The sequence below is a fragment of the Lontra canadensis genome, unplaced genomic scaffold (genome assembly GCF_010015895.1).
Source record: "Lontra canadensis isolate GAN:19392208 unplaced genomic scaffold, GSC_riverotter_1.0 scaffold4, whole genome shotgun sequence".
In the NCBI taxonomy this organism is placed as follows: Eukaryota; Metazoa; Chordata; class Mammalia; order Carnivora; family Mustelidae; genus Lontra; species Lontra canadensis.
The window spans coordinates 10,498,877-10,518,364 of NW_022630998.1; positions in this window are offsets into that span (position 1 = coordinate 10,498,877).

Consider the following 19,488-nt stretch of genomic DNA (forward strand, 5'->3'; position numbering starts at 1 on the left):
CAATCATAAATACCTAAATTGTTTTTGCATTAAATTCATTTTTTCTCATTTATTTGATTAAGTTAAGCTAGCCTCATCTATTCTACTATACAGTGAAACTTTTTTGGAAAATAGCTTCAGGACACCCAAATCTTGAACCTTCAGAAACAGAAGTCTTCTACATTTTCTGAATAAAAGCTGTTTATGTATAGTATTGGTATTCATAACATTTGTTAGGGAAAATCATTCCCATATCCAACGTTCTAAATCAAATACATCTTACTCATTCCAAATTATAGACACATTTCGTACTAACCATCTTGGCATTCATCTTTTCCTGACTTTCTGACACAGATTGACCTTCAATAAGCTAGTTAATCAGTTTTGTTTAAGATCCCAATCCTGATTGCCTCTTATTTTATCAAGTACCATACTATTTTAAGGCAAATTTACCTTTTCATCTGCTGAACTGTGTGTTTAGTATTTTCAAATAAGGTTATTAGCACCTGACTAGAGAAGCAGACAGATGAAAGAATGCAAACCATAACTTTGACAACAGAAAGCATAGAAGAAGATTTTGTGACATGTATCATACTCAGTGGCATAGGAGAGTCCCAAAAAACACAATTTAGAGAAACAAAGGGAGCCAGTGTAAATGAGTTAATATTATCTATGTATTTGGAAATGATAACAGAGAAAAGGTCTAAACACTTTAGGATTCAGAAATTTGCACTGGAATGTAATAGGATATAACAAGGTAATGGTGTACTTGATAGCTAGGATTAAAAAAATATTAAAGAAACAGCAGAAAACACCCCCCCCCCAAAAAAAAAACCTGAAAGGAAAAATCTACACAAGTCTTAGGGGGGAAAAAAAATAAAAGATTTTATTGACCTTTAATGATGGTAACATAAAGGTAACTTACTCTAATTTGGACAGATCTCTACCAGAAGGCATAGGTAATAAAATAACTAATTTTTATTGAACTTACTAAGACATAGTTTTAACGGCTTTTTACCTTAATTCACTTAATAGTCATAATAGGGGCGCCTGGGTGGCTCAGTGGGTTAAGCCGCTGCCTTCGGCTCAGGTCATGATCTCGGGGTCCTGGGATCGAGCCCCGCATCGGGCTCTCTGCTCAGCAGGGAGCCTGCTTCCTCCTCTCTCTCTGCCTGCCTCTCTGCCTGCTTGTGATCTCTCTCTGTCAAATAAATAAATAAAATCTTAAAAAAAATAGTCATAATAGACCTACAAAGTAAGAGTTAATAATTTACCATTTTTATAGATGTTAAAACTGAAGGCTAATAACATGTCCAAAGTCAACAAGTTTGTAAAGGCAAACCTGGGGTTTGAACGTGGCAATTTGGAGTCAAAGTAGCACTCTTAATCATTATACTACCATGTTCTTCTTTAATTGAGTGAGGAAGGCAAATTAAGTAACCCAAAGATATCAGGACAGTATGGTAATGCTATTGCTGAAGGATGCAGTGTTCTGTGGCAACTCAAAAGAGGATTATCTACATGATCAGAACTTACTTTTGAAATTAGGTAAACTTAAAATGCATGAAGGAAATAAGATAGGAGATAGAAAAGACTAATTAAAAGGTTCTAGGATTCTAAAATTATCTTGAGAGTAATAAATGCAATAAATTATATTAATAGCATTATTTTATTTGAATACATATTAGAACATAATAAGTCATTATTGAAAGATTTTGACTGAGGTCAGTCAAAATCTTTCCTCCATTTTGATCTCAGTCTCTACTTTCTAATCAGGTTCTTCTTTCCAGCTTATCTCTTAAATCAGGCAAAATCTCTTAACTCAGCAGGTAAAGTTGCTGTGATGGGAACCAAAACTACCCCCTTAAATAGTAGAGACTACCCTGATGGAGTCCTATGTGAATGACCCCAAGACAATGACTGATTGACCTGACCTTACTGCCCACCCACATGTACCCACCAACCTTTGATCCATATTTTTCTTTTGTAAACCTAGAAGTATTTTCAGAACTTTAGAGAATGTCTTTGAGATGTTAGTCCACTCTCTACCCAGTGTTGGCCTCACTGAAACATTCTTTTCTTGTTTCACCACCACTGGTCTCTTTGCCTTTGGATTTTTGTCAGCAGCAAGTGGCCTGACCTGGTCTCTTTAGGATCCCTGGAGCCAAGTGCAGTTGTACCCCGGGGCCCTGGTTACATAATCTATGCAGTAATCATTTGATAATTCATTAAAGGAATAATAAAAAATTACAAAATATTTACATAGTGACTTCAGAAGACAGCAAATGGCCAGTAAAGACCTAAAGATCTATTCAATTTCAGTAGTCACAAGGGAATGCCATTATACTTCTGGATACATGTCCAACAATGTGTGGTGTTTGTGTGCATGTATGTGTGTTTGTGTACATGTGTGTTTGTATGTATATGTGTTTGTGTGCTCATATGTTTCACCAAAAACACACCTACAAGGAGAGCAAAGCTCTGAATAGTCCAAACTGAAAATGACCCAACATTCCTGTACACTGGGATGAAGAGATGAACTTATAATCATACAATGAAATTTAATACAAAACTGAAAGTGAACAACTTACAACTACATGAGTCTCACAAATATAATATCGAATGAAAGAAGACAGAAAGAAAGTATACTACATGATTCCATTTGCATTTGGCTCAAATAAAGTAAAAATCAGTCTATAGTGTTAGATGTCAGGGTAGTTTTTCTGTGAGTGGAAACAGTGATGAGAAGAGCTTTGTACAGAGACTCTGGGGTACTGTTAAGACTTGATCTGTTTGCTGGCTACCCAACTCTATTCAGTTTGTGAAGTCAGTAAGCTGCATACTTGTAACTTTAATGTATTTGTTTTGTGAATATTTTATTTCAATTACACATCTCCATAAAATCAAATTTCATAGATGGAATTAAATATAGTGGAATGTGTTCCTCAAGTGTGGCACAACATGAAATGATATTTAAAAGGACATTATTCATTTTTAGTAATACTATCAATGGAAGGTACTGGATTATCTGTTCCAGTTATGTATATATGTACATATATATCCATACCTATGTATCTATCTGTCTAAATCCTTAGTCATTTGTTTATTTGATATAATTTAAGGAATAGTATGTTAGCATTATGATTATGGGCTGGTAAAGAAAATCTTGGAGCTAAAACTTTTTGAAATTATAGAGTTGTGCATATTTTTTAATGTTTTATTTCAAAAAATAGCATTCATCTAGCTGTGAGAGAAAAAACATAGTTTTAGCCTTAAACGTTCAAAGCAAATAACATATGTTTCCTTCTAGTACTAGTGCTAAAATTAAAGAAATTTTCAATCTCATCTTCAGGGCAATGAGTCTCATTAAAAAAGCCATTTTTCTCTAATAACATTCATATACTTTATTATCAGAATAAAAACTCAGATTTCATCCTTTTGGAAAAAATGCAGCTTGACAGGTTATGTTTTAAAATGATTCTTAAACACTAATAGCAAGAAAAAAGTTGCCCTTAACATATATCCATTTGTTACACGGAATAAGTCTTTATAAAAAAATAAAGAAGCTTCCTGGAATTTGGCAAAATTTCTATATACTTTATTGTGTATGTAATATGTTTTAATTCAACACCATTTTGAAAATCACCAAGGTTTTAGTTTTCCAAGAATTTTTGCTGTCTCCGGATATTCTATGACAGTTTTTAGAAAATGAGGTGAATTAATTTGGAAAGCTCCATTCTATTGCCTGAGAATCACAGGATACAAGATACTGGTTAAAGGAAAGGACTGAGCCGTAGTTTCATAAACTATTTGCTTTTCCCTTCTTCTGCTCCCCATGAGCTATTAGCCAAAAGGAGGTAGTAGACAATCTTCTTGGTAGCATTGCCACCTAGAAATATAATATAAATAAATAGTCTATATTTTATAGTCATATATCAAAATTCTTTGTAGCAAATATATAAATAGAATCATAATCAGATTATGATTATGATTTCCTCCCAGGATAAAGGAAACACATTACTAACCACAGCTGAAAGAATCAGAATAATGGCATTCCAAAGATGTCCTTGTCCTGACCCCTTGGACTTGCGAATATGTCAGTATATGGCAAGGGAAGTCAAACTTTCGGATTGACTAAAGGTTTTTAATTGCCAGATAAGGTTATTATTTTGGGTTATCTGGGTGGATCAAATGTAAACTTAAGAGTCCTTAAAACTGCAAAAGAGTCAGAGAAGATCAGAAAAAAGAGATACGAGGACAAAAGGAATGTCCAAAGTGCTGTGGTATAAGAAGAACTTGAATGGAAGTTGTTGGCTTTGAAGATGGAGAAAGAGGGTCAGAAGCCAAGGAATGTGACTTGCTGCCAACTGTTGGAAAAGTTAGGGAAAGGGATTCTTCCATAGTATCTAGAATGGAACACAGCATTAGCAACACCTGATTTTAACTGAGTGATAACTGCATTGGACTTGTAACCTACAGAACAATACATTTTTGTTGTTTTAAGTCACTAAATGTATGGTAATTTGTTATATCAGCAGCAGAAAATTAATACAGCTCTTATGGAGCTGTATTTTCCCAGCAGCAAAACAGGTATGCTGTTACAATCAACAACTCAAATTGCATGGGCATGGTCTGGGCACGAGAACAAGTGTTCAGCAGTTTGTACAAAGCTGGGTAAGGAATCTGAAACTTATTCCGGTTTATAAAATATAAAACATGCCTCCACAAGCACATTGGTGTTGGAAAGCGAAAGAATATGCTTCACTGTGCACTGTGGGGGGACTGGCAGAACAAAGATTTGTTTCAACCAGAGCTCCTAATGCTGTCACTGAGGCCTGAAAAGCACCTGCTTACACATCATCTGCTTTAGTACCTCTGTCTCTGGTTATTGGGCAGTGTTTCAAAGAGTACATTTTGTGCCAAACCAAAGCAGTTCTATCTGCATTCCCTGCAGATCAGGCTCTAGAGCAGAAGGTCATTGTGGACTAGCAATAACTTAGCAGTATTTTAATGTATGATCCAAGGAAAAAGATTGAGCTATGAAAATATGGTTTGAGGTGCAATTAAATTAATTCTTGATGATGCAAAGGTAAATGAAGACTCATGTAAAAGAAAAAGTTAAATTCCTTTTTTGCTGTTGCCTATAATTATGTTCTCTCAGGATACAAATAAACAGAGGAAAAGAGTCGATCAGAGTCAAATATGTTGGAAAACTGCTTAAAGTCAGTCCTGCCAAAATTGGCATCAGATTGAGCTGTCTCTGGTACTCTTTGCCAACAGCCAAAGTGTAAGCCACAGAGAGAATAACTTCACACAGAGATCCTGAATCTGTAAAAATTGTTCATTCATGAATTGGCAAGAAGTAGATGGAGGAGACAAAGTATATAGAATGAAACTCCAAGGTGGGAGTGTATAATTGCTGAACTATAATTTTAATGAAAAAAATGTATAGATTTGTTCCCAAGGTCTATATACAAAATACAAAAAAGAAGAACAAAAGGTTGGATTCATTCATATGCAGTGTATGAATCACTTTCAAACAGAGGTATTAATTTTGCTACTAGAAGCCAGAGCATGACATGGTCATTGGATTAATTGGATCCTTACAAAATAGATCAGATTGCAAAGCTTGCTTCAGCAATTTTTTTTCCTTCCTCTTTTTCAGTCAGACTAGTGATGCAGAGGTAGACTGAGATAAAATGTCCGAATAGAGTCTCTGTGAATCTAAATTTTTCCAGGTTCAAAACACTAGGGAAGTGAAAGTGACATTTATGTATTTTATAACTTATTTTCACTGTCTCTGATTATTTCAGATTGAATGGAGTTATGGAAATATGGGACCTTCTGACATCTCATGACTGATGAACTATAGTTCTTATTTTTATGATGATTGATTTTATTTTTCAATTGTTTTGATTTCTGAAAATTTAAACACCCACTTAGCATGAGATTGATAATGGCTATTTGTCATGTAGAAAATCTGACTTAGATTTATGGAATTGCTTGACATATTTCAGACCTACTTATACATGTGAATCCTATTATTTTGTTCATATAGGAATTTGCGATAAAACTAGAATATCCGCTATTAGATTACCATGAGAAGGGCAAGTTCTTATTACTGGTAGCAAAAATTCTGGTGAAAAAATAATGTAGTTTATTATATTACTCCTGGAAAAATATATATATGTGTGTGTGTGTGTGTGTGTGTGTGCTATTCCACTTAAAATAAGCCCCTCTAACAATATCAAATTAATTCAAGAATGACTGCTCTGAGGGGATGAACCATTATCGGATCCTCAAATAAATTTTTAAGCAGTCATTGTGTGTAATAATAATAATAAAAAAAAGAGTTCATTCTTGGCCCCAGCTGGCTAGCAGCCATTTATTATCTATGATACTTAAACATGTCACTGTGAGTTCATCAAATCTAAGAGATTTTTCATTTTCACTTGAAGTAATCATAGAAATTTTGAGTTGGAACTGACCTAAGACATAACCTTGCCTAACTACCCACCCAAAGTAGAAATTATCAGTGTCAGTATCTCTGACAAGTGGTTATCCATTGTAGATCTCAGATACTGTAAGTGACAAGAAACTCAGTGCTCTTTAAGTCAGGTCACTCCATTGTTGAATAGATCAGTTTTCTAAAAATATTGTAATGTAAGTAATAGCATCTTCTTAATAGATATCCGTTGGCTCTTTATCCAGTCTCTGTAGCTCTAAGACTAATTTTAGCTGCTCCCACCTTTCTATCACCTTTGTCTCAACATTCTGTTATCTTTATATATTTGCTCTTTTGACACATTTTCCATGTTGGTCAACATATTTTGGATACATGCCAGCTTTTTACCATATTCTTAAAACTTTGACTTGAAAACAGTACTGGGTTTTTCTGGTATAGCCTTCAAGGTGAGATGTTGTCTGTCAGTCTTTTGAAGAGTACTATTTCATTAAACATGATGTTTTTATTATTATTTAAATAGTCTTACTGTTTTGGGCCTCAAAATAGACTTTTGGTTTATTTCATTTTATTCTATCTGAATCTATTCAACCACTCAGCTACCTAACTACCAAACAGCCTTCAGTTCCTGCACTCACACATTATTTGCAATTTTTTTTAACATAAATGCAGTACTTTACATTTTCGAAATGCCAGGGTATAATATTGTATTATTATTATTATTGTTGTTTCATGTAATATAGTGGTAGTTATTCCTCTAGCATAGTTTAATCTTTCCAAGCCTGGCTTCTGGGTCTTCATCCAAGTCATGTATTAAAAAGAAAAAAGTTTGATAAGAATGAAACCAAAGATTTTATGGCATATTATGGAAAACCTCTTTCCCTTGATTATCCTTAATGTAGCATTTCTTTGATATGGTATATAAGTCCTCTTGACAGTTGAGTGAAAGTTACCTGAAACAACCCATAATGTCATTAGAATTTCCAGACACTTTCTCATTACATATGTTCTGACTTGTGCTTCAGTTCTCCTAAACACATGTTTATTATATTGAAAGAAGTTTTATGCCCCATTATTTGTCAGCATTATGCTAGCAGCTCTTACCATTTAGGGATAATGTACTGCATACCTGTTAGCATTTTGGTTAATTACCAATTTATCCTCAACTCTAGATTTCCTGCAACTGTTGTTTTTGATAAGCACCATTTTTAAAATTCATCTTTAGACATGGATACTTCTTCCATCTTTTGCAGATAGCATTTTCAAATATTAACTTTCAGTCAGACATATTGTTTCCACTCTAGGTGTCTCTTCAGAATAAAAAGTTATAAATCTTTAGAAATAAGGAAGTTATAATAAGTTATCATTTAATAAGTTGTAAAAAGTTATGTAATATAATAAGTGACTATTTGATGATTTAAATTTTTAGAATCATTCTTCTTTCTTGAGTCATAATTCTCTCATAGTTCCCTCAGAATGTCTCATTAAAGACTTTTTTTCTTAATGCACTGAAACATATATTCCAAGTATCTAAGGTACACATATTGCTCCCCAAGTTATGTCCTTCAACCATTATCATCTAATTATGACCTATCTCTTAAGACTCTCAATTTCTTCTTTTCAATGGTTCAGAAATAAACCTACAGTGGCAATTTTAATTGCTTCTTATTATTTTCAAGAAATAAAATTTTAATAGATGACAGTCTGTCAGATATTCATGTGAGGAAGCTTGTTCTTCCACAGATACCTCCATTTTGACCCACTAGTTCTTACATAATTGCCAATTTTTCAGCCTATTTCAGAAGTTCACAGCTAATATAACCAGCTAGTATGTCTATACATGCATAATGGTGGTGTTTACTGTGTTATTTAATTTCACACATACGTCCATGGACTTATTAAGTTTTCTGGATATTCAGGTGTATATGTTTCTCCTATCTAATCCTTATTTATAAATAATAATATATATAATTTATTGTAAATAATATAACCAAGAGACCAATTTTACTGTATAGAAGCAATAAGGTCAATTAAAAATCCAAACAAGTAGATATGATGACAAGACACAATAGACAGATCAATGATGCCACAGAAATGCTTGTGCGTAACACTTTCAGATGATGGAGTGCCTCCTCATTCTGTGGGAATTTTTCCTCAGTAGGATTTCTCTTCCTTCTTTTCCTTAAAGTACATTTTTTATAGGAAAAGATTATACATACTTAATATTTGACTTTTGCTAAACTCTGGAGAATACATTGATGTAAATATTGCTAATACTTCCTTCATGAATCCTAAAGTCTACCTGGATACACATAGAAGAATAAAATAAGGCAGTATAAGTCGGTTAAATCCATATTCAGTAAGCAAAATGCTGTATAAGAGTTATGAGGAAGGAATATCATATTTGAATGCTATAAAGAAGGAATTTTTTATGTAGATGTTATGGATTGAATTATGTCCTCCCCAAATTCACACCCTGAAGCCCTAACTCCCAAAGTGATTGTACTTGGAGATGGTATTAATTAAGGAGGTAATCAATGTTAAATAAAGTCATAAAGGTGGGGCACTATCCAATAGGACTGATGTCCAGATAAAAAGAGGAAGAGATAATAGTTTCTCTACACATGCAGAGAAGAGGCCATGTGAGGACACAGTGAGAAGTCTCTCTTGTAGGTGCAGGGAGAGTCTTCAGCAGTAACCAACACTGCTGTTACCTTGATCTTGGACTTTCAGCCTCCAGAACGGTGAGAAAATAAATTTCTGTTAAGTAACCCAGTCTGTGGTGTTTTGTTATGATAGCTTAAGCAGACTAAAACAGTAGGTAAATATTTTAATATCAAAATATTGAAAGAAGTCATCCAAGCAATATGCATTTTTCCTTTTTTATTTATTTACTAGTATATTTGCAGGGTACCAATCAGAATGACTTTTACTTGATATTCAACAGTTAGTCAATGCATGCATGTCTTAATTTCTGTCTTCCCTTACAGAATAACATAAGCTGATAGAAAGACTTTCTTGTTTTCAGGTTCAGATCAAGTTGAAGGTTTAGAACCATAAAGACCTGAGTAAAGTGAGGGATGTTATAAATTGGTGACAAAGTTTGGCACTGCCCTTAACACCAAATGCTCCTCCTTCAAAGTTGCTGCAACTATTTTCTTTTTAATATTAACTATTATTGCAAGAATTGAAGACTCTACCAGAAATTTAACTGGGAAGGAAAATACTGAGAAGTCAAGAATGCTAAGGAAAATTCTTGGGGCGCCTGGGTGGCTCAGTGGGTTAAAGCCTCTGCCTTCGGCTCAGGTCATGGTCCCAGGGCCCTGGGGATCAAGCCCCGGACCGGGCTCTCTGCTCAGTGGGGAGCCTGCTTCCTCCTCTCTCTCTCTGCCTGCCTCTCTGCCTACTTGTGATCTCTGTCTGTCAAATAAATAAATAAAATCTTTAGAAAAAAAAAAGAATGCTAAGGAAAATTCTAAAAATTAAAGAAAATATTCAAGAAAAAGCTCTGAGGGGTGCCTGAGTGGCTCAGTGGGTTAAAGCCTCTGCCTTCGGCTCAGGTTATGATCCCAAGGATCTGAGATCAAGCCCCACATCGGGCTCTCTGCTTGGCAGAGAGTCTGCTTCCTCCTCTCTCTCTGCCTGCCTCTCTGCCTACTTGTGATCTCTGTCAAATAAATAAATGAAATCTTAAAAAAGAAAAGAAAAGAAAAGAAAAAGCTCTGAAATGTATCTTACTTTCAGATCCAGGAGATTGAATAGTAGGAACCACCTTGATCTTGAGGCAAATTGGGATGCAAAATAAAACTCATCTTATTATTTGGGCAGAATATAGTAAAAAAAAACAAAAACAAAAACAAAAACCTGGGTCCTCCTTCATAAAAACAGCCTTAAATGAAACATAGTGGGAGGAAAGCTGTGCTTATAACATTAATGTGACAAACTTTTCCTTCCCCTTAATTATGTTGTATATACAATGATTAATATAAAAGGAGGAAATATATGTTAATTAGAAATCTATTTTTGATAAGGAAGGGATTTTCTGTCATTATTAAAAATGCAGTGTGATAATAGCATTGGAATAACTTCATAACTCTGAGCCTACAGAGACCTTCCATCACCATGTATTACAGCATATGTAACTGATGAGCAGCAGCGTCGTGGCCACCTCATAGCATCTCTGCTTCTGCTGACTAATGCAGTGTGTTTGACTAGAGCACATGCTGTGACAGCCTGCCTCTCTACCATACATGTCAAAGAAGCCACTGGTTTTTGTTTTTTGTTTTTGTTTTTGTTTGTTTTTTTTTTTCTCTGCTCGGGTACCTTTTTATTTATTTTATTTTATTTTATTTTACTTTTATATTCAGCTAGCCACTTTATAGTACATCATTAGCTTTTGATGTAGTGTTCAGTGATTCATTAGCTACATATTTATTCAAATAGTATCAGATGATACTATGTCATTTCGAAAGCACTTACAATTTTTATACCTACAATGTTACATATATGTGAATCTGATGTACTCATAATATATACGTATCAGAATTAACAGGTGAAAACATGGCGTCTGAGAACTGAGAATGACACACATATGCTCAAAGACTCTGAAAAACATTTTACATGTATTGCCATATTTTAATCCTTACAATAATCCTATGAGGCAGAAACTAGGTTTTCCTCCAGTTTACAAATAGGGACACTGAGGGAAAGAATGGTGTAGTAACTCTTTCAAAGTTCCATGGGCAAGCCCCACATTTAGGTCTACCCTAAGTCCATGAACTTAACCATCGTAGGAGACTATATCAAAAAGGGGACAAATATTAAATATGATATAAGCATGAAACAAGTTTAAGTTTACCTGGGCCTTTTAGGAACTGTTTCTGCAGTCTAATAAACCCTAGCTCCTACTACCTTAGGTTTATGAGTTGACTATCTGTGAGTACTTCCACACAGTTAGGATGTGATATAAGAATAAAGTCTTAAAAGAGTGAGCAATAATCATGATGAGACATACTGGGATCTTCGGAGAGAAGAGATCTTAGCTTATGAATTCAACCAGTTGGGTTAATACGTGACATATGCATCATTTATTTTTCCTCTGTAGCACTTAAAGATGTTCTCATTTAAGTATACCCTTCAGAAATATATTATCTTACTAAAAACAAAATGAAACAAAATCCTAGGCTACCAAAAGAAATTTGCTGAGGACATTACAATTATTTATGTCAGGTATCTTTGTGTAGCTATTTGTTTTAAAGACAAAACATTGTACTGGGGGTAAAAAGTGAGTATACATTTAATTTAAATATTTTCTAATCCATGCATATATCAAAAACTGAAAACAGGATTTAACCTTTATTCTCCTCTACAGAAAAGAATTACGAAACTGATAAAACAAGTTTGTAAGGGAATTGGAAATAAGTGAATGGTATACATTTATTAAACCCCAAAACTAATGTTTTAAAGCAATCTTACTTTGGGTAAGATAGGTGTAAAAACATCATGATAATAAAGTAAAAGAAGAATGAGAACCTAAGTCTAGACACCAGAATGTAGTAAATACTTAAATGGATTGTATCTCAATTTTGGTTCCATGAGGTGCAAAATGCCAGAGTCAGAAGACAGTTATTTACTTTCCCAAACCTCAAAAATCTGAGAAAACAGTGTTTGAAAGCAAGAGTGAAAAATTGAAACCAGAATGCTGAGCAACATGAGAGGAAATTTGTTCCCCTTCATAACAATGACAGCAGACCTCTGGCAGGAGAGAAGAGTGGATTCTGAAGTGTCAGAATCCCAGTTTTTATGTGTGGGCTTGGGCTACTCTCCACCTTCCTACCTTTTTTTTTTTTTTTAATGTTTCCTTAGTCATCATACAGCACTTCATTAGTTTTTGATGTAGTGTTCCATGATCCATTGTTTGAGTATAACACTCAGTGCTCACTGCAATACATGCCCTCCTTAATACCCATCACCAGGCTCACCCATCCTCCCACCCCCACCTCTGAAACCCTCAGTTTGTTTCCAGGAGCCCATAGTCTCTCATGGTTTGTTTCCCCTTCTGATTTCTCCCACTTCATTTTTCCCTTCCTTCTCCTAATGTCCTCCATGCTATTCCTTATGTTCCACATATAAGTGAAACCATACGATAATTGTCTTTCTCTGCTTGATTTATTTCACTCAGCGTAATTCCCTCCAGTTCTATCCATGTCAGTGCAAATGGTGGGTATTCATCCTTTCTGATGGCCGAGTAATATTCTATTGTATATATGAACCATATCTTCTTTATCCATTCTTCTGTTGAAGGGCATCTTGGCTCCTTCCACAGTTTCGCTATTGTGGACATTGCTGCTATGAACATTCCTGCTATCCCCTAAGCTGTAATTCTTTTCCTAGTCCTCTTTTGTTCTTCCTTGTCTTCCTTCCTCTTTTAATCCTCCACTCTCCTTTTCATCATTGATATTATCCTAAGTTCCTGACAGGGACTTTTGCAAGTTTTAAAAATGTGTAGATGAATTAGATTTTTTAAGAACTCTGATTTTGGTGAAAATGAAAGAAAGGGTAATAGGAAGGGATCACTCATTTATGGAGAATCAACCTTACAGACCTCATTTTGTTTCATCATTATGGTAAGATTGATTCTATTTAACACCTGCAGAAACTGGGGCTCACAGTTTTTAAAAATTATCAAAGGATTAGAAATAAGTAAACACTATCTTTCAACTCAAAAAATAAAAAGAAATCAACCACTTTAATAGTGTACAGATGTTATTAATGAGGTACCGAAGAAGAACACATAGTGAAGTTTAGGTATGTCTGTTGGGCACCAGGGAGGACTGAGTGGTCACAAAAGGTGATGGGTTTGAAGAATATTATGTTAAATTGATGGGTAAAATGGGAAATGGAGATCTGTGCACAGCAAGCTATTTTTTTTTAATTTAATTTAATTTTTTTTCGGTGTTCTAAAATTAATTGTTTATGCACCACACCCAGTGCTCCATGCAATACATGCCCTATATTTTCAAAGGCACAGCACAATGAGAAAACATGGACTATCTGGTGGACTGTAATCTGACATATACCTGCATCTCAGGATAAAGGTAGGAATGGTAGTCACAGAGCTTGAATAGAAATCAGGAACAAGATGAAGAAAGATCTGGAAAATATGGGACTAAATTTAAGATTTAACAAAGGCAGTGGTGATCCACATACAGATTTTTAGCATAGTAATTGTGCAATCAGTTTGCACTTCTAAAATTTACTCAGAAATAATGAGGAATGGAGAAAAATAGTTTAGGAAAGAAATGATGATAAGTACTCAAGCATGGAAGTATAAATGTTGGCAGCACTTTGAGAGATAATCTGGAGTAACTAATTTTGTGCCCAGCACAGCCCTTTTTAGAGTAATAGACAGACAGATGGCACTTATAAAACCTTGATGCTTGGTGATTAGTCTCTACATTTACATATATATATAATATATTATTAAAATACATAATATATATAAATATATGTATATTTTTATGAGTAAGAGGGAATAGTTGGCATCTCTATATGATAGCAATACATTGCTTTTAGAATGACATACATTTTCAAAGGTTCTACTAGTAATGCACAGCAGGTTAATGCTTCACCTGAATGTATTGCCCATTGCATGTGCACCATACTTCGGCTTATATTCCATATAGTTCCCATGTGAATCATGGTCTTTGTACCATACAGGAAAAAACAAGTTCTGCAAAGTAGATTTTAATGACATTAATTGTATTTTCTTTACATTGTAACTCTCTGCTACGAATTGGTTTTCTTCAAGATGAATCTCAATTAAACAAACCTAAAGTAAAAAATAGTTGTAATTCATTTACTAGGATATGTTTTGCTGTCATTTAAGAGGGAAATTAATGTAAATTCATCTGTTTAATATCCTTAAAATATATCCCATGATCAAACACCACTTTCTATTTCTATTTTAGTTCTGTGAAAGTTCTCAGTTATTAAGAATTGCTTTGTACATTATTAACCCAAGTTTTATCAGTAATTGCCTAAAGTTTTCAGCCCCTGAATGGGATCCTGGCTCAAGTCTGATTGTTATTTTTATATCAGTATGCTTCCTCACAGTTCAAAGTGAAGTAGAGAATTGTAGGTGCTTTTGTTTAAGAATAAATTTCATCCTATTTATTTATTTTCTTTCTTCCTTGGTATTAAATTTTCCTAAATGCAGAACATCTTTTTTTGCATCATTGTGTTTATGGATGTTGTTTTCATTAACTTGCCCCTTATTTATTTATTTATAAAGAGTTTACTTATTTATTTGACACAGAGAGAGACAGCAAAGAGGGAACACGAGGAGGGGAAGTGGGAGAGGGAGAAGTAGGCTCTCTGCTGAGCAGGGAGCCCAATGTGGGACTGGGTCCAGGACCCCGAGATCATGACCTGAGCTTAAGTCAGATGCTTAAGGACTGAGCCACCCAGGTGCCCCTTGTTTTTGTTTTTTTGTTTGTTTGTTTACAAGTAGGTTCCACGCTGTCCCCCACCCCAACCATGCATGGAGCCTAACACAGGGCTTGAACTCAAAACCCTGAGATCAAGACCCAGGCTGAGATCAAGACATGGACACTTAACCAGTGGGGTCACCGAGGCACTGCCCCTGCCAAGTAGTTTCAAATAAGATTGATAAAACAAGAGTATATGCTCTTCTAAACCCTGTATTCTTTGACCTACTTTTAAAAATTTTGTTTTCTGATTTTGTTGCTCTATACTGAAACATGCTCAAAACAATCTATCTGTTCTACCAGTACTTGAATCATTTTCTCTTTCTTTCTTTCTTTTTCTGACATGCACTTTTAATTTTAAGTCCTTGTATTTTCTTTTAATATCATCGCACCATCTGCCTTTTGCCATTTTGAAATATACTATACAAAAGTTCCTCTCTTGTATTTTCATCTATACTTCAAGCCAAGTATATTCATAATACAGTATATTTTTCTTCCTTTAAGTCAAAGAGCCAAACCTATAAAATAGGCCCTATCATCCTCCAACACCAAGGTTATTGCAGTTTTCTATTCTAAGTTTTTGAAAAAACACTAAGAAATAAATACTGAGCCCAGATATAAAGGTCATGGAGCACAGTATACACAGATGTTCAATAATGGTGTTACTAGACTTACACACTATAGAAAGTCAGGGGCTCAGAAGAATTGTGACTGAAATCTGTAAAGCATGAGCAGTGTGAATAGGCAAAAATGCAGCTTTTCCTTCTTTCTTATTCTGCCAATGGATAAACTTACTGAGACAGAAAAATAACCATATACTTCATTTGGTAATAAGAATTTTTGTTGAAAATGTATTACGTGCAGAGCACTGTTCCAGATCCTTTAGGGATTTAAAGAGCTATAAAACACAGATCCTTCTTTTAAGTGTCTTTAATTTAAGTGAAGAGTTAATATTTATATGATATATAAAATATATTTTTTGGATCCAGAAAAGTAGGCATGAGAATATTTTGCTTACTATAAAAACCAGGTTGATTGGAAGTTAAACTTTCTGATGAATTCACGTGATGTTTCCGCTTTTCTTTGCTCTGTCCAGTTTTCTACTCTTCTTTAAAGAAAAACTTCAGACTTAGCCATACTCAGACTTGGATATAATGTAGGGAAGGGGAATTCTCCTAAACATACACACATGCACACACATGTACACACATGTGGGTAAATATGATATCTTTTTTAAATAAACTTATACTAATTAATTATCTGTGATCACCTGGAGCAGTTCAATGGAGATAAATCAACTATGAACAATTCTATGAAATACAATAAACAGCATTAAAACAGTTCTTATTTATTTATGTATGTATTTATTTTTTAATTTTATTTTATTATTTTATTTATTTATTTATTTATTAACGTATAATATATTATTTGCCCCAGGGGTACAGGTCTGTGAATCATCAGGCTTACACATTTCACAGCACTCACCATAGCACATACCCTCCCCAAAGTCCATAACCCAGCCACCCTATCCCTACCCCCCAACCCCCAGCAACCCTGTTTGTTTCGTGAGATTAAGAGTCTCTTATGGTTTGTCTCCCTCCCCATCCCATTTTGTTTCATTTTTTCCTTCCCTACCCCCACAACCCCTCTCCCTGCCTCTCAAATTCCTCATATCAGGGAGATCATATAATAATCGTCTTTCTCTGATTGACTTATTTTGCTCAGCATAATACACTCTAGTTCCATCCACATCATTGCAAATGGCAAGATTTCATTTCTTTTGATGGCTGTATAGTATTCCATTATGTATATATATACTACATCTTCTTTATCCATTCATCTGTTGATGGACATCTAGGTTCTTCCCATAGTTTGGCTGTTGTGGACATTGCTGCTATAAACATTAGGGTGCACATGTCCCTTTGGATCACTACATTTGTATCTTTGGGGTAAATACCCAATAGTGCAATTGCTGGTTCGTAAGGTATCTCTATTTTCAACTTTTTGAGGAATCTCCATACAAAACAGTTCTAATTTATATGAGCATAAGTTAAGAATGTCCATCTCTATATAGACAGAGTAGAATAAATAAATAATTATAAGCAAAATAAAATTAAAGATACATTTTTATAAAACCTACATAAAATCATTTGAAGAGTTTAATATAAATGAAATTATAAAATGTATTAAAATGGTGGTAAATATTTAGAAGCAAGTATTGCTAAATATTCAGAATGCTCTGCTTGAATAATACGTTTAATAACTTTTGTGCTTTTCTTATAAAAGTATTTACAAATAAAGAAAATGAGCAGGCTATAGTATTTAATGAAAGAATTAGGAACTAAACTCTATAGTAAGGTCTAAGTATTTTTTTCTCTCTAGTTATCTACTTATCTACAACTGTAATTTAGCTATCTATCCATCCATGTATCTATATGTAAAGATATGTCTTTATGGTAATCTGGGAAAGTATAACTTTGAGTAGTTTTTTTTTTTTTTCTCTCTCTCTTCCCTTGTTTTCTAAACTTTTTAATAAAAAAGATTTATTTGTTTATTCTGGAGTGAAAGAGAGCATGCGAGCAGGGGGAAGGGGCGAGGGAAATGGGGAGGGAGAGAGGGAGAGAGAGAAAAGCAGTCTCTGCAGTCAGTGTGGAGCCTGACAGGGGGCTCAGTCTCACCACCTGATCATCAGATCATGACCTGAGCTTATATCAAGATTTGGAGGCTCAACTGAATGAGCCACCCAGTTGCCCCTGTTTTCTAAACTTTTTACAAAAACTAGACATTGGTATTATTACAATAACCAGAAAAAGAGCAGCAGGTTTATGGATAAATTTCCATAGTCTTCTAGAAAACTATTTGTACCAAACTGTTTTAAGGGACTTAAAATGCAATAATGCTCTATGGGCTTTTATTTACTTTTGTGACTCCATCATAAGGAATCAGTTAGAGACATAATCAAAGATTATTCACACAAGTAAATTATTATCTAAATTAACTTATAAGCATTTGGAAAGAATCTAATTGCAAACAATTGGAAAATGCTTAAATATTGTTTGAAATAATCATGAGATGGCATATTATACAACCTGTTAAATATTTAATGATTTGTTCACAAAATAACATGAAAATAAGTAAATACAAATACTACATACAATATAATATCAATATTGACTCATACATAGACATGTATTTAGGCCCACAAAGGATTTATATGCTCAGAGAATAACACTAAAATAAATACATTAATAAAAGAGTACTTCCTGCAGGATTTTTATTTTCTTTATTTTTTTAGATTTTAAAATATTCCAAAATGTAATCCTCTTATTATTTATAGTCAGTTAAAAGGATAAATGGTACAAAATTTAAGGTAGGTGTCAATCTTTTTTTAGGTTGTATGGGAATGGATATAAGAAAAGTGATGGGCATTTTCTCATAGTTCCTGACATATAATTATGAAAGCAAGACAGAATAAGTAGGAAAATGGAAATATGTAGTTAGTTCCCTGTGGGTGTGTGAATTTCTTAACTACTAGAAAATACACACTAATCAGGCTTTTGTGGTTGGAAGATAAATTCATAATTTAAGAATGAGGATGTTGGAAGCTACTCAAAAGTCATTTGACTTCCAGCAGGACCACATGAACAATAGTATTGTATTGTCTTGTGGCTGAAAGAATAGCCTGGAGGAAGTTATCATGAGTAATTTCCATGTGATCTGTTTATGTTGTGGCCTGCCAGAGAGTTTTCTGTAAGTACCTTCATGAGTCTTGAGTGTCAGCAGGCTCTCTGGCCTGATGCATGTTCCAAGATGCTGGATTCACAGATTAGACACGCAGGGTACATATCAAATTCTGATGAGCATCTTACTAATTATGCTATCAATGTTATGTAACTACCAAGAAGTTTAAGAAAGAAAGAAAATAAGTCCTGCTTGTTTCCCTAAATACACAAAGAACTTATGCTGATATGTTCTTAAATAATTTCCTGGGTTTTATAGTATAATTTTGAGATTTAACAAAGATAAGTGGATGGGAAAAGACAGGAAACAAGGATCAGTACATTTTTTCCCCATTTTTCCCAACTAGCAAAACAGATTCAATCTGGCTCTGTTATTATTATGTATTTGAGTGCAAAATCACCATGTATTTCAAAAAGCCATTGACTAAAAAAAATCTTTAAAAATATTTGAGATAAAATCCAGTGTTCTGATTTCTAGTTGTGTGACATTGTGAAGTTATTTAGTACCTCAGTTGCAGTTCCCTTTTCTATAAAACAAGAGTAATAAAATCTACTTTATAGGGCCAGTATGGACTTTAAATGAGATTGTTATTTTGGAAGTGCAAAGCAAAACATTAAGTTACATATAGTGCTGTTAATCTCTATTGTCCTTTTTTAAAAAAAAGATTCTATTTACTCTACTGCCCTTTTTTTTTTTGAAGATTTTATTTGTTCTACCACCCATTCTTTTTTTAAGATTTTCTTTATTTATTTGACAGACAGAGATCACAGGTAGGCAGAGAGGCAGGCAGAGAGAGGAGAAAGCAATCTCCCTGCT